This window comes from Sapajus apella, unplaced genomic scaffold (genome assembly GCF_009761245.1).
Source record: "Sapajus apella isolate SASKATOON/1434 unplaced genomic scaffold, GSC_monkey_1.0 scaffold19, whole genome shotgun sequence".
NCBI classification, from domain to species: Eukaryota; Metazoa; Chordata; class Mammalia; order Primates; family Cebidae; genus Sapajus; species Sapajus apella.
In genome coordinates, this window is record NW_022436959.1 from 6,836,480 (window position 1) to 6,851,736 (window position 15,257).

Sequence of the window (15,257 nt, forward strand, 5' to 3'; positions counted from 1 at the left end):
TTTTGTAGAGACAGGGTCTGGCCATGTTGCTCAGTCAGGCCAGCTCTGCTTTAATTGTGGGAAATGTTCCATTGCTTCCTTCCTCTTTAATGTGTAGCTTCATTCCATTGCCCTATAGAATTTTATACTAATGTATTACTTTAATGGCTGAAAGTGTTTTACTGCTCACTTTGTCACAGTTGTCTCCCACACAATATATGTATGAATTGAAATTAAAATATTTCATTTTCTATGACCAGAGGTTCAAGGGTTTTTAAAATAATCTGGGTAGAATTATAATTATTTTTTGATATAAAATATAGTAAATCACTGATTAAAACAACATAGATACCTGAAGCTTTTATAAGTAACTAGTTAAACCTAAAAACAAAAATTTACTGAAAACGCAGCTTAATGAAATGGACAGGAAGTTAATGCATCTGTGGGTGAATATTTATTGCTAGAATAAATCAGGACTCAGCATCAATTATTTTACTTTCTAATTGTTTGTTGTGGGGTGTGCTGAGAAGCCTTTTCAACTCAGCAGATAATCTGGCACTGCCAGTGATTTCTGTGTACTCCTGCTGAGATGTACAGCCAAAACTGCATAGTGATCTATCACCAAAAATGACCTATCAGCTGGCTGTTTAATTAAGTGTCCTTTCAATTTGGCTGAAAACGATGAACTGAACGTTATCTGACTTGCAGTAGGCTTTGGGTGCCCATGTCATCAGCTCTCACCACCAGCTGTGCGGGTATGTGCTGCAGGTTAGAGGTGAGCCCTGCTGCTCTTGTTAAGAGGGTGGGGAAGTTGGGGCACCCTGATTTCATTTTCTCAAGTGACAGAACCCAGAACTCAGGGCATCTTAGAAAGTCTTACTGCACACCCAGCAGGCAGCTTGATGGCCGCATCCATTAGCATCATGGGGGCTCTTGTAGGAGCAAGGAGCTGCTAATGGCTTGGCATTGAGATCACTTGGAGAGTTCTGTGGCCAGATGAGGCTATGAGCAAGTGCTTATCGGAGCAGAGGCTGCAGAGCCTGGCACCAAGTCCCAGCCATTCATCACTGCTTCTTAAGGCAGCCCCCGGCTCATTATGCCAACTATCCTTTGCTTCTTGGCGGGACCAAGGGCCTGTGATCCCTGCTGGGAGGCCAGGCCTGCCCAGGCCAACACCAAGAAGAGCATCAAAGTTGCTAACCTTTGTTCAGCAGACACTTCCTCTCTCCAGTTCAGAGAAGGCCCCTCCTTGGTCCCTCCCCAGCCTGAATCCCTTATTACTCAGTCTCCTGGTTATGACTCCCTCTGAGCTCTGCCCTTAAAATGCCACCAGAGCCATTAGGTCCTCTCTCTGGGTCCCCATTGTTAAGCTCGTTAGGCAACTGTTCCTCAAACCAAGCCAGTCCTAATTAGCATCTGCTTCGGCACTGGCAGCCCCTCGTGGAGCCGGCCTTCCTGGAAAGTGGCCTCATTAGCAAAGTCTCCTCCATAGCAGGCAAGTTCCAGCACCCAGACCCTGCAGGCCCTTAGGGTCCCTGTTTAACCCTTTCACCCATCCTGATTTACGCAATTGGGGAAGACCTGGCTCAGGCCTCTCGGCTCCACTCCAAGGGAGAGGCAGAAGCAGAGCCCTGACCCCAGCACAGCTCCAAGTCCCTCGGCCATCATCGAAGCACAGCTAGAAAGCTCCTGCTGGGGTACAGGCTGGTAAATGACATACACACAGTGGCAGGAGTGATGGGTGGTGGAGCATCTGTGGGGCAAGAGGTGAATGGCAGGGATGGCATGTCTCTTGTGGGTCCCTTGCTGGGAGGGCCCATGGTGGAGTCGCTACCCAAGAGTCTGAAGCCTCAAGACCTGTGGGGGATGGCACTCGCAGGAAGTCCCTCCAGTGTACAGACTTCCCTAGAGATGGAGGCAGACATTCCTGTAGCCACAGAGAGGGAGGCCCAGATGGAAATGACTCAAGAGCAGGAACACAGGGAGACTTGTAGGAACACATGCACAGACCCAGAGACGGAGGCGCACGCACCTTCCTCCATCATTCATTCCCCATTCACAGAACACCAAGGTGTGCCAGGTATGGAAGTAACAGAAAGACAAGGTCCCTGTTTCAAGAAACTCAAAATCTGGTTGAGAACAGCACAAGAAAAAGGCAGGCAAAAGACGCAGGTGGGCTCCTGCAGCTCACGCCTGTCCTCAGCCCCATGCCTGGTGCATCTCCTAGCCCATGCCCATGGTGGCCCCAAGCTAGCTGGTTTCTAAGTAGGAGGACCTCAGCTGCCCTCCCCACATCTTTCCCCTGCCCCATCATGCAGGCCTTGACCTCCAGATGCTACAGAGACAGAATCAGGAAAGAAGCCCAGCTGAGCCGCTCATACTTTCCGCAGCATCTTCAAAGGCCCTGGGCAGGTGGAAGGCATGTGCTGATGCAGCCGGACGGGAAGGGGGCTTCGTACGAGGGACAGGTGTAGGGACTAGAAAATGCACCCTCAGGAGAACAAACTATCTGCTGCACATGTCCTGGGGGCGTGGAGGCAGGCCTGCGGCTGTGAGGCCCAAGGGAAGTCCTTTCCTAGAGTGACATTTCAGCCAGAGTCGAGGAGGGTTTGATGGAACCAGTGGCTGGGGTGGCGGCTTGAAGCGGGGGGAACCCCTCCAGCCAGGAAGCCCAGCCCACTGTTCTGAGAGCACACTCGGAACCAAGCTGGTGGCGTGTGACACAGCAGGCTTCAGGAGGCATGCTGGGTGGGGTCTAGGAATCCACACGCTTCATAAGCCCCAGGTGATTCCGTCAGCGGTGGTGTGGGGACCAAAGAAAAAGGACACAACCCTTTGAGGGAATGTGTTCTCTTTCCAGGTCCTCAAGGGGGCGTAGTTTAAGGGCAAGAACTTCCCAGCACCAGATTTTCTCCCCCTCCCATCAGTCTTCATCCTGGAGATTTAAGGGTTTATGTTTAAACTTCACAGGCACGGGAAGAAACAGTCAATCACTCCAGTGGAAGTTCTAAGGAACGCCTTTCATTGGCCTGGGGTCTTAGAGAAGGCGGGGGTTCCTCCCAGGCTAAAAGTCCCCTTCTTCCACAGCCCTTCAGACTCCATGTTTGGATCCCCTTCTATGAACACTCCCTTCGTGGAAGCTGTCTTTCTCTCTCCTGGATTTCCCCTCTGGAGTCCCCTTCCACACTTTCTCGTGGAAGCTTGTCTTCCCTCCTAAACTCCATCTCTCTATTCCCTTCCACTCAGGGTGGAAGCTGCTTTCCTTTCCTGGATTCTATCTTTCTGGATTCTCTCACTCAGTGTGAGAGTTAGCTGTTTATTTCTCTCTCCTTCTCCTTTTTCTCTCTCTAAATAAATCACTTTCTACAAACACTTCTGAGTCCAGCATTAACTGCGCACTGCGCCATGGTCCTCTTTCATTCTTGAGAGGGCAGGAGACCAAGAACCTGGAGAAACATCCTCTCAACGGAGCTGAGGGCACCCTGAACCCCAATATTACATTTTGGTGAGCCAGCCAGGAAAGGGGTACACCAGAGAGGTACAGCCAGAAGAGGGGTACAGCTGGAGAAGAAGACTTCAAAATTATGAGTAAAACCAGCCCCATTCTGTCCTGTCTCTTTAAAAACACCAGCGCAGCACCCAGACCCTCAACGGGGTCTAGCCACAGGAGCAGCGGCCCAGCCAGAATTAAAAGTGCAGGGTTTTTTTTACCTCCAGGCTCTCTCTCTGCATTCTCTCTCCTTCTCTATCCTTCGGATATTATCTCTCGGTGGGAGCCTGAGGGATGGAAAGTGTCGAGCACCCCTGCTTTCGCTCCTTGCTGGCTGGGAACAGGGACCACGGAGACCATGGCCTAGCCCCTCGGGTGGGCCCAGGTGTGTGCAGCAACCCATAGCCACCAGCATCACGGGCCAGAGAAAAACAGTGGGGAGAGGCAAGGTACAGCCTGATCCTGCAGGGGACCAGGAAGCACGGCGGCCTGGCACATGGTTCTGATAGGCCTCTCTGGCATTCCCCAGTCCCAGGCAGCAGTGTAAAATGGCTCCCCAGGGCGTTCGCCTGAGGGCTACAGATTCCTGTGTGGGAGTGGCCCAACCACGCACGCGCTTCTGGCGGAGTCAACATGGCCACCGGAAGCCGCGGGGGTGGGGAAACTGACACCAGCCAGCAGTGGCTGCAAACACGGCTTTTAACTTTCAAACCCAAAGCGGCAAGCGGATTTTTCTCTGGGCGCACAGGCTGAAAGAAAAGAAGCGGCTGCTGGCTGTCAGGCCTGCCTGGCTTTTAGGCAGGCCACACCGCCTCAGGGTGCAGCATTCTCATTCAAAATGCGGCTTAAGAAAGCTTTCTGCCTTCTCTTAACACAAGTGGCTTGTTTGCATAGTTGGCTTAGGAGTAGGGCTGGCAGCTGCTAGATTACTAGTTCAAATCCCTGGTGGAGCCAGTCTTGAGTTTGGGGAAATCTTTTGGGGGAAATCAGAAGCTGAAAGCTATGGGACTTTGTATTCGGTGTACAATTCGGTGTATAATTTGCTTTCCATCTAGAAGATCATAGTTAAACCAGTTCCAGGGCCCAAACAGTCTATGGCAGTTCTTGCATTCCTAAGAGCATTTTTGTACAATGGAAAATGGGTTAGGGGAGAGGAGGCCCAGGTCCTGAGAGTATTGTTCCGGCCTCAGCCATGCCCAGCCTGCCTTCTTTGTACTGTGTGCTCTAATGGCCCCTCCCTAGACGTTTACCCTTCTGGGGCAGTTTTATAAATTGTCCTGTGTAAATTGGACTTTTGCTGGGAAATATTGGTACCCATTTCCTGAGCTTCACTGGCCTGGGTCAAGGACTTGCCGGTATGATCCACTCAACCCAACAGTCCCTTAATGCCTCTATGGTGGGCACTGGAGGTCATGCAGACAGTGAGTGAGTCCTAATGATGCAGGTAGGTCATGATTGAAATCCAGTACATAGAAGGCCCTCATGTATTTTGAACACATGGAATTTCGGGGTACTGACTGAAAGACGTTTCATTTCAGTACCTATTTTACCTAAGAGATGCCTTAGGTCCAAGCGGCTGTAATTTCTTTAACTGGGAATGCTGGCATTCCTTGTGTTTGATTTCAGATGGGTGCTTATATTCCCAAACTCAAGTCCCCATTAAATTGTATCCTAGAAAATTGGGATCAATTTGACACACAGCCTTTAAGGAAGAAGCAGCTTATTTTTCTCTGCCAAATAGTGTGACCAAATTACCCTCTGCCGAGTGGAAAACCCAGCCCCCAAAGGGAAGGGAAGAAAACCCAAAAACTTTCCTTGAGCAATTGCGGGAGGCCTTAAGAAAGTACACCCCTCTGTCACCACACTATATTGAGAATCAGTTAATAATAAAGGACAAGATTATTACTCAGTCAGCAGCAGATATCAGGCGGAAGCTCCAGAAGCTGGCCTTGGGGTCAGAGCAGAGTCTAGAATCATTACTGAACCAGGCAACCTCGGTACTTTATAATAGAGGCCAGATAGAACAGGCTGAAAGGAACAGGAAAGATCAGCCTTAGTCATGGCTCTCAGGCAAGCAGACCCCAGGGGCTCAAATGAGGGAAAGGTTTGGGTTAGCTGCCAGTCTGGCAGAACTTGTCACCAGTGCGGTCTGAAGGGACATTTTGTAAGCAATTGTCCCCAGAGGAGTGGACCACCACCTCGTCCATGCCTGCTGTGCCAAGGGAATCACTGGAAAGCACACTGTCCCTGGGGACAAAGGTTCCCAGGACCTGAGGTGTCTAACCAGATGACCCAATGCACTGAAGGTGCCTGGAGCAAGTGCCAGCACAAGTCATCACCCTCACAGAGCCCTGGGTAAAGCTGACCATAGAGGTCGAGGAAGTCAATCTTCTCCTGGACACTGCATGGCCTTCTCAACATTTCTCTCCTGCCCTGGAGACTTGGTGCTTGTTAATTCTCTCCCCTGAGACCCTCCCTCTCTACGCCCATCCTGGGAAGGACATTTTCGGTTATGCTGTCTACCCCAACAGCGGTTAAGGTAGTGGGAATTAACTCACAGATTCATCACACCTGGCTGAAGCCTTGGATTCCCTCCTGAGGAAAGTCACAGACCCTCCTATCTGCAGCCTGAAGCTCCAGGAGAGGACCCTTCATCCACCTGCGAACCATTAGAAAATCCACATCTGCTTTTCCAACAAGATCCTCTGGGAAGTAACAACACATAAGTCTAATCTATATCCTGTCATTAACAGGACTATAACCCTCAACTTTGCTATCTCTCAAACTCTGATTATCCTTTTCATAGTGGGAAAGGAATCTGTCTCTTTCTAGGAAAAATGCTGCTATTTTGTAAACCAGTGAAGTGTTGTTTTGAACACAGAACTCAGGAATCGATCAAACACAGGACTAAAAATCTTCCAGAAACAGTATTGTGAAGCTTGTTTAGCAACTGACTGACCTGGTTCTGTTCTCTCCTAGGCTCGTTTATAACCATTCTACATATGTTGGCCTCCGGGCCTCTCATCTTTAACCACCTTGTCACATTCGTTTCTTACAGAACCATAAGGTCACAAATAATCCTGCCGCTGGAACCCTGGATGTCCTTGGCTTGTGTGCTCTATTGTGGACCTCAGGATTAACCTGCATCCCTGAAAGGCTCTGGAGGAAACCTCAACTGCAGGACCCTTTCTACACCCCATTTCAGCAGGAAGTAATTAAAGAGGATCGACGTCCGTTAATTCCAACAGAAGGGCTTTCCTATTCAGAGGGGGGAATGAGGGAATGTGTTCTCTTTCCGGGTCCACAAGGGGGCGCAGTTTTAAGGGTAGGAACTTCCTAGCTCCACATTTTCTCCCCCTCCCATCAGTTTTCATCTGGGAGACTTAATGATTTATGTTTAAAGTTCACAGGCACAGAAGAAACTAAGAGTCAATCACTCCAGCGGAAGTTCTAAGGAACGCTTTTCATTGGCCTGGGGTCTTAGAGAAGGTGGGGGTTCCTCCCAGGCTAAAAGTCCCCCTCTTCCACACCCCTTCAGACTTGATGTTTGGATCCCCTAACGCAAACACTCCCTTCATAGAAGTTGTTTTTCTTTATCCTGGATTTCCCCTCTGGAGTCCCCTTCCACACTCTCGTGGAAGCCTGTCTTCCCCTCCTAAACTCCATCGCTCTCTATTCCTTTCCACTCTTTGGAAGCTGCTTTCCTCTCCTGGATTCCATCTTTCTGGATTCTCTCATTCAGTGTGAGAATTAGCTGTTTGTTTCTCTCTCCTTCTCCTTTCTCTCTCTAAATAAATCACTTTGTACAAACACTTCTGAGTCCAGCATTTACTGCGCACTGTGCCGTGGTCCCCTCTCTCCTTCTTGAGAGGGCAGGAGACCAAGAACCTGGAGAAACGTCCTCTCAGCGGAGCTGAGGGCACCCTGATCGCCAACATTACACCTTGTCTCTCGTTTCCAACACACACACACGTGCTGTAGAAAGTGACAGTGATGCCCGACAAGGTGGCTCACGCCTGTAATCCCAGCACTTTGAGAGGCCAAGGTGGGCAGATCACCTTGTGATCTGTGGTCAGGAGTTCGAGACCAACCTGGCCAACATGGTGAAACCCCATATCTACTAAAAATACAAAAATTAGCCAGGCATGGTGGCACATGCCTGTAATCCCAGCTACTTGGGAGGCTGAGGCAGGAGAATCAGTTGAACACGGGGAGCGAAGATTGCGGTGAGCTGAGATCACACCACTGCATTCCAGCCTAGGGGACAGAGTGAGATTCAGTCTCAAAAGAAAAGAAAAGAAAAAGAAAAAAGAAAGCATGTGAATCTATTCATCAATATGCCCAGGATGGCTTCCGGGCTCTGCTTCAAAGGTGCCATTAATTTTCCTGAGGGAGCTGTGCCACTAAGACATGTGAATTAGCAGGAGAAACGGGCAGAGCGCATCACTGCCCTGTGTTGACTGAGTTTCCAGCAGATTTTCCTGTTAGGGATTTGTGTTTAGGCCTCAAGGCCCTCCCACACAGCACAGTAGCAGGCCTCCCTCCTCACAGAACCATCATCCACCACATCCTATGCATCAGTTAGAAGTGTCCCCTCTGGGGACTCCACTGCTGGGCTGGGCATTCCAGGGGGCATGTACCATTACTTAGGCCCACAGCAAGAGTTCTGCACTCAGGAGAAACCCTAGAAACATTCATTAAAGAAACCAGCCTTTCCTGTTTGTTCTACGCAAAGTTGGTTAACCCACAAGAATGACCAAAGTCACTAGGAAGTCCCAGAGATCTATTGGCTTTGCACAGCGGGGGAATCTGTGGCTCCATACCCTGCCCCTACCAGAGCCCAGACGCTGGTCCCAAAGGGCATCACCTCTTCTGTACTTCACATGCGTGACAGCAGATGCGAGCAGGAGGGCCTCCATCACACCCTGCAGACTCTCCTGCAGCTGTCACCTAACCTCACCCCAAGGGGCCTCAGCCCTCAATGGCTCTTGACTTCCCACTGGCAGAGGACGCACGCTGCCCTGCAGCAATTCCCTAAGCTGGGACGAGGCACGGTTTGCCCCCTTAATCCAGGATGATTCCTGTGACCTGGTGTAATTCATAGCATACTTTTCACTCTCACGAGTCCTGGTCTGGACAATAAATTATATGATCACCCTACTTAACCCCCCCCATTTGTCTGTATACACAGCAGGGGCTACAGACGCTGCTTGGATAAGTGAATGATGAAAGCCAGATCTGTAGGAAATTCTGAATGTTAGCTACTGCACTTTGGAAGGAGAACCTGAGTAGAAGGGATTTTCCGAGGCGACGTCCTGAGTTCCATCTCAGTGTCTGCTTGGTGGACAAATGATTGCTCAGGGATCAATGAGCAGGAGCTAATGATTCTAGTTCCAGAAGAAAACTGTCCTTCAGCTTCTGCTGTGAATATGACAAAGTAATTAATTGTGCTTCTTAATTAGCTCTGTAGAGCACCAAGTAAGTCCCCCTCTAGCTCTCTAAGGCCCAACCGTGATAAATCATCTAGCACCATGCATCCCCACAGAGTCCCTTCCACCCAGGAAGGTGGAGAAACTCTAAGACGCATCATTTCTTCCTTCAACCCCAGTTCCAGTCTCAGTGTTTTCTGGGGAAGGCCAGTGAGGGGCCCATGAGCAATCATGCAGCCATCTCTTTTCCCTGTTCTTCCTGCTCCTCCCAAATGCTGTACGTGCAATTACAAGGGAATCCATACTCCCTCTGGCCATTCAGGGACTTTCCACATGTGCTCTATGGAGGCCCCCAGTTCCTAAGCAAATTAACACCCCAGCCTGGTCTCCAGATCCATCTCAAACCTCAGCTTGAAAGATTCTGGGCCACCCCAACTCTCGCTTCATTGCAGACTTGAATGTGGTCTTTGCATCTGAAGAAATGAGGTGCCAATGCTTGTGGGGTTCCCCATAACGGAGCTCTGTCTGGAAAGAGCCCCTCCCATGGCCTGCACCCAGATCTGGACTTCATTTGGGCACTGGCCCCTTGGAGATGGGATAGGTCCATTCCCGTAGAAAAACAGATGGGTATAAACACAGCATGACACGTCTACAGGAATCCCTGAAGGAACTAGAGGCCCAAGTTTACAAGCCCCTAACATCAAGATAAAATTAAAGCACTCTAATTTAGCTAACAAGAATTCCCTATGTTGGTGGTGCTCAGGCCTGGCTGCGTTTTAGAAGCCCCACCCCAGGCCCCCTGAAACACATCTTGGGAGGCATGGACCCGTATGTGAACAGGCTGCAGGAATGCTTACGAGGCCCCGTGCTCGCTGTGTCTCCCACAGGCCCACCTCCCCACTGTACTGGGCGACATCTTTTTTAGCCCGGGCCAAGCCTCCTCCATGGCCACCCTGAATGTATGTGAGGTTAGGCCTCACCATCAGGTTGTGAGGGCCTGAAGGCAGGGCCACATCTGGTCCAACCCCGAATTGCCAATACCGGTTACCCAGTGTTACTGTTCCTTTCAGGGTGCCTCGTCCAGCCCAGGGACTCTTGTCCCTAAAAGACCTTGAAGTCCTACAGTTTCTCTACATGCAATCTCTTCTCAGAGACTACCGGTGTGTTAAAGATTTTAGAATTTACTTTTATTTTAGTGATAATCTTTAAAAATGCTTACCAGTTACCTCTTTTTCAGTGTCAAATGGAAGACGGTCTTAGAATAAGTATACATTACCTAAAGTTTCTCAAAATGGGGACTCTGGGTGTACTAGAGGTTTCTGAGATCTTGTTTCCTTTAAAAAGGGCACCACTCTATTAAGTTTGGAAGCCTGCCTTCGTGCCCAACCCTTCAGTGGCTGCAGGTCTTTTGCAGAGTACAGACATGCAGTTTGAGCTGTATGTGAAAGTGGTCACTTCTAAGTAAGCCAGTTTTTATACCAAAATACAAAATACAGACTGTGAGAGCAGCCCTGCAGGGAAAGATTCATTCGTTCATTAAGTCACTCACATAGTTACCAAGGACTTACACTTCTCTAAGCAATGAGGATACAGCCAAAGAACAAAACAGACCCAAATTCTTGTCCTTGTGGAACTTCCATTCTAATGGAAGACCGAAAATTAAACAAAATAAAAAAGTAAAACACATTTGAAGTGCTTAGTGCTCAAGTGGAAAAAGAAAACAAGGAAGGCGATATGAAAGGGATGTGTCTGAACATGGGGGGTGATGCGGCGCATGCCGAAACTTCAGATGAGGCAGATGAGGAAGTGAGGAAGGCCTCACTGAGGCGACTGCTGAATGACGTCCTGAGATGTGGGAGTACTTGTGGGGAGCACTCCCTGCTTTATTGTCTTTTGCAATAAACCAGGTGGGTGATGATGGCGGCTTGGCCCAAGCTGGTGACTCTGAAGGTGGTGAGAAGTGGCCCGATTTTGATATAGCGTGCAGATGGAGTTGACAGGCTGGACAAAAAAATGGAAAATCTGGGCTCAAGTTTTTAAATAACATTAATAAAGACTTTCTAAAGTTTGCCAGTGGGTTTTTTCTTTCCCACAATTTCACTGTACTTAATCTCACCGTCAATTAGCTCATACTTAGATGCAGAACAGTAAGTTCTGATGAGCCAAAAAAGATTTTAATTTGCCTAAATTGTTTTAGTTAGCATAGCTGCTTTTGGGCTAATTGTTGGTGATTCAGTTTTAAGACCCAACAAATGCAGGCATAGTCCGGCAAATTCTATGCAGGCTTGCTTATGCACTGAGCCTTGCACATTGAAAAGGAGGGCAGAGAGTTTTGGCTCCCAAAGAGAGAAGGGCTCTCTCTCTTCCCAGTCTCAAGCTCCTGAAAATACCATTAGGTTCAGACTCAGGCTGTGGCCTGGGATGGAGATATGGAGAGTTAGAGTAGCTACCCCAGCTAGACACTACAAGAGTCAGGACAAGAAGCCAGCTCACTTTATTTCCAGCCCAGAGCTCACAGCACCCCTCTGCTCTTTGGCCTCACTTCCCTCATCCAGCAAGAGTAAGGCTCCCTAAAATTCCCCGGGGGAAACAGAAATCCTGCTGCTCACTTCCCACCCTCACATCTCCTTCTCTCATTGTCTCACCAGATACAACGTCCTACAAATTCATATTCTCTGAGGAAACCCCTTTTTAGAGAGCAATGGGTCCAGCCTTTCACACAGCTAGGAAGTTCACAAGGTGCAACAGTGGTAGTAGTGCTTCTCCCAAGGGACTTAACATACGGATGCCCAGGCCCACCCTCAACTCATTAAATTGGTTTGAGAAGGCACCCAGACAGAAGCTCAAGTTATTTTAATGTGCAGCCAGGGTTGAGAACCACTGCCCCGTATTTTTGGGAGATGTAATGAACAGGAGTAACCTCTCCAAAACACAATGCTATTTCTCTTGCTCTTGTTTAGCTAGCCCACAGTTCGGTACATACAGGTATATAAATAATTTAGAAGGCCTCAAAAGCATTAAAATAAAACATCTTTTACTGAGGCAACAGATTTTCAAAGGTGCGTCCTTTAACACACAAGGAAGACAGCCCATCCAGTAAGAAGGGAGCATGTCACCAGCAAGAGCGAAGGGGCTCTTAGCCAGGAGGGTGAGGTGCAGGCTGCACCTCTCAGGCAACTCCTGGTGATGCTTCCAAATCACATCCCAATTTCTGGAGAAGACATTCATTCCATCCACAGACTTAACACAATTACTCCTTAGAGGCAGCTCAATAACCCAGAATTAGTGAACAGGCAACAACAGGTAGACACTGAGGCAAAGCAAAATTAGTCATCCACTTACTCACTGAATCTTCAACAAAATTTCACTTTGATATTGGCCAAATGCCATAAACACCTGCCTTAAACATTGTCACGCTATCAGCAAAGATGCCGGCGCAAGCCTCTGTAATACAAGCAATGCTCTCAAAGACCTCCATCCTAGCCCAGCCCAAGAGATAGACAATAGTTTTCTCTTGGGAAATAAAACATTCATTTCAAGGCTACTATAACCAGAGATAATTTGGATTTATCTCTAGGACACTCAGCCCTCTTAAGGAATAGACTCCACTGACTTAAGACAGTCACTGCCATTACCCCGCAGTTACACTGGTTAAGGGGGCAGTAAATAAAGGTCTAGAATCAATCTATTTCATGTGACTTCTAATGAAAAAATGATTTTGCAAGTTCTTACCACAAAGAACTTGAGACGTGACATCTCTAGTACCAGCTCATGAAAACAGTAAGATTATTTCCATGTTTATTAGACTTGGTGATGAATTCCTTTTCTAGAACACTACCTATATTCACTAGTTTGCTATTATGAGCTGTTGGGCAATATTAGGGTGGTGGACTCCTGCAGAAGCCAGTCACAGATAGCCTCTCTAGAAGTAACTCCACGTTCCATTTGACCGAATGCCCTGAATTCCAACTTAAGTATTAAAAACCTAATTCCTGTGTTCTTACGTACAGTCCACGGAAATTAGTTAGAATCTGACCTTCCCCATCACTATTTTTGGGAGATGTAATGAACAGGAGTAACTTCTCCGAGATACAATGCTATTTATCTCGCTCTTGTTTAGCCCACAGACACAGTTTGGTACATACAAGTATATAAATAATTTAAAAGGCCTCAAAGAGCATTAAGCCAGACTCAGCTTTAAATAGACACTGGGCTTGAACAGAAGAGGTATGTGTGTGTATGCACAATCAAATTCATGTGTAAAGAGTCTCTTCATTTAGAAAACAGCACTTCAACTACTTGTGCTTAAAATCAAGCAAATATCGTACAGACAGAACCAAGAGCTCTGCTGCTGGCCCATCTCCCTCACTCAGATATCAGTCACTTTAGAGACCTGCTTTAGAGCAAGTGTTCTAGGTGAAATCATGCATTGCTACACAGGGGAAGGAACAAAAGAGGGCTTGCAGATTCAATAGCCAGCCTCTACCCCATGACAAATGTACTTGACAATGAAAAGTGAAGAGAGGTTTGGTTCCAATCCCTTTATGAGCCAAAGTATTAGGTTGGTGCAAAAGTAATTGCGGGTTTTGTCATTATTTTTATTTATTATTTATTTATTTATCTGTTTATTTTGACATGGAGTCTCGGTCTGTCACCAGGCTGGAGTGCAGTGGCGTGATCTCAGCTGACTGCAACCTCCACCTCCTGGGTTCAAGTGATTCTCCTTCCTCAGCCTCCCAAATGGCTGGGAGTACAGGTAAGTGGGATCACAGCTGGCTGATTTTTTGTATCTTTAGTAGAGACAGGGTTTCACCATGTTGGCCAGGCTGGTCTCAAACTCCTGACCTCAGATGATCCACTAACCTCGGCCTCCCAAAATGCTGGGATTACAGGTGTGAACCAACATGCCCAGTCTGTCATTACTTTTAATGGCAAAAACCACAATTACTTTGGCACCAACGTGACAGGCAAATCTCACTATGTATTTAATGTATCTTTCCCAATTAATGAGCTTAAACCAATGTCTGAGGCTGTGGTGACTATTTGACTATGGAGGTACCTGCTGTAAAAGGAAGTAAATAAATGCAAAGTAAGGGCAGCACCCTCCCAATGTAAGGCTGCTAGAACATATGCCCAGTAACAAGCTATATTATAAGGAATTTGAAGTGAGAGAAATCCCTAGAATATGAAAACTCGGTTTATTTAAAATCTGGCTCCTTCTAATTTAACAATGAATGCTTATAAAAGCATGAGACAGAAGAGAAATAAGCTTCAGTACAAGGCTTTCTTTCCAAAGAGGTTTGTTTAAAAATTCAAGTCTCATCCAAAGACTATTCACTGAAGACCTACTATGTCCAGCACCGCAGTAGGCACCATCGGAGTTGAGATACAAATGAGCGAAATCCCTGGGGGATTCCTACTTACATCTAAGAAATCACTCCTTCAATTGTTCCTCATACCGAAGACAAAAGGGCACATGGGGATCACCACTCCTCTATCCAGTGCTGTGGGGAAAGAAATGAAGACACTAGACAAGGTCACAGCTCTGGAAATAAACAGCTGCTCAAATTTACACACCCTTGAATTTTTTCCTTACAAATAAGTTATAGTCTTCTGAGTGTTCTACACAAAAACATAAAAGAAGTAAAGCACCTTAAAACCTGAGTCAAAAGCTACTAGGCTAGAATCAAGACACTGCGATAGGAATTGCTAAATCAGACAAGACAGATGGGTTCTCCCCTAGCACCTGGAAGCTTGGCAGATTTCCAGGGCTACCAGTGGAGCTGAGTACAAGCACGCCTTAAGATAGAGGTGCAGATCTGCTAAGGCCCTCCCTCCCTCCTGGAGAATCTGCAAACAGTGGGGTTAGGAGCCCAAAAGCCCCACTCCAGCACACCACCTCCTCCACTGCGCCACTCCCGCTACCCCATCCTGCCGCTGCAGTCTTTCCCAGAATTCATTTCACCTGTTTGGAGACTGCTGTCTCTTTAGCACAATGCATTATTTTCTCAGAAAAAGATAAAGAAGAGAAAATGTAAATCAGTAGAAAGTAGAGGAGTGGTTGCTTGGGCAGAGGTTGGAATGAGAGTGAGATAAATTGAGCATGAGACTTCTTTTGGAGTGATGGAAATGTTCTAAAATTGGTTTGTGGGGTGGTTGCACAACTCTGTAAATATACTAAACATCATTGAACTGTACACTTAAAACAGGCTATTTTTAAGTAAACTATACCCAAATAAAGCTGTTAATTTTTTAAAAAGCATTAACTGTGTTTAACATTAAGCCATGAGCACGTCTACCCAAATGTGGGAGAAACAGCCTTGCTGAAAATGAGAAAACACGAGCAAATAGATCACAAG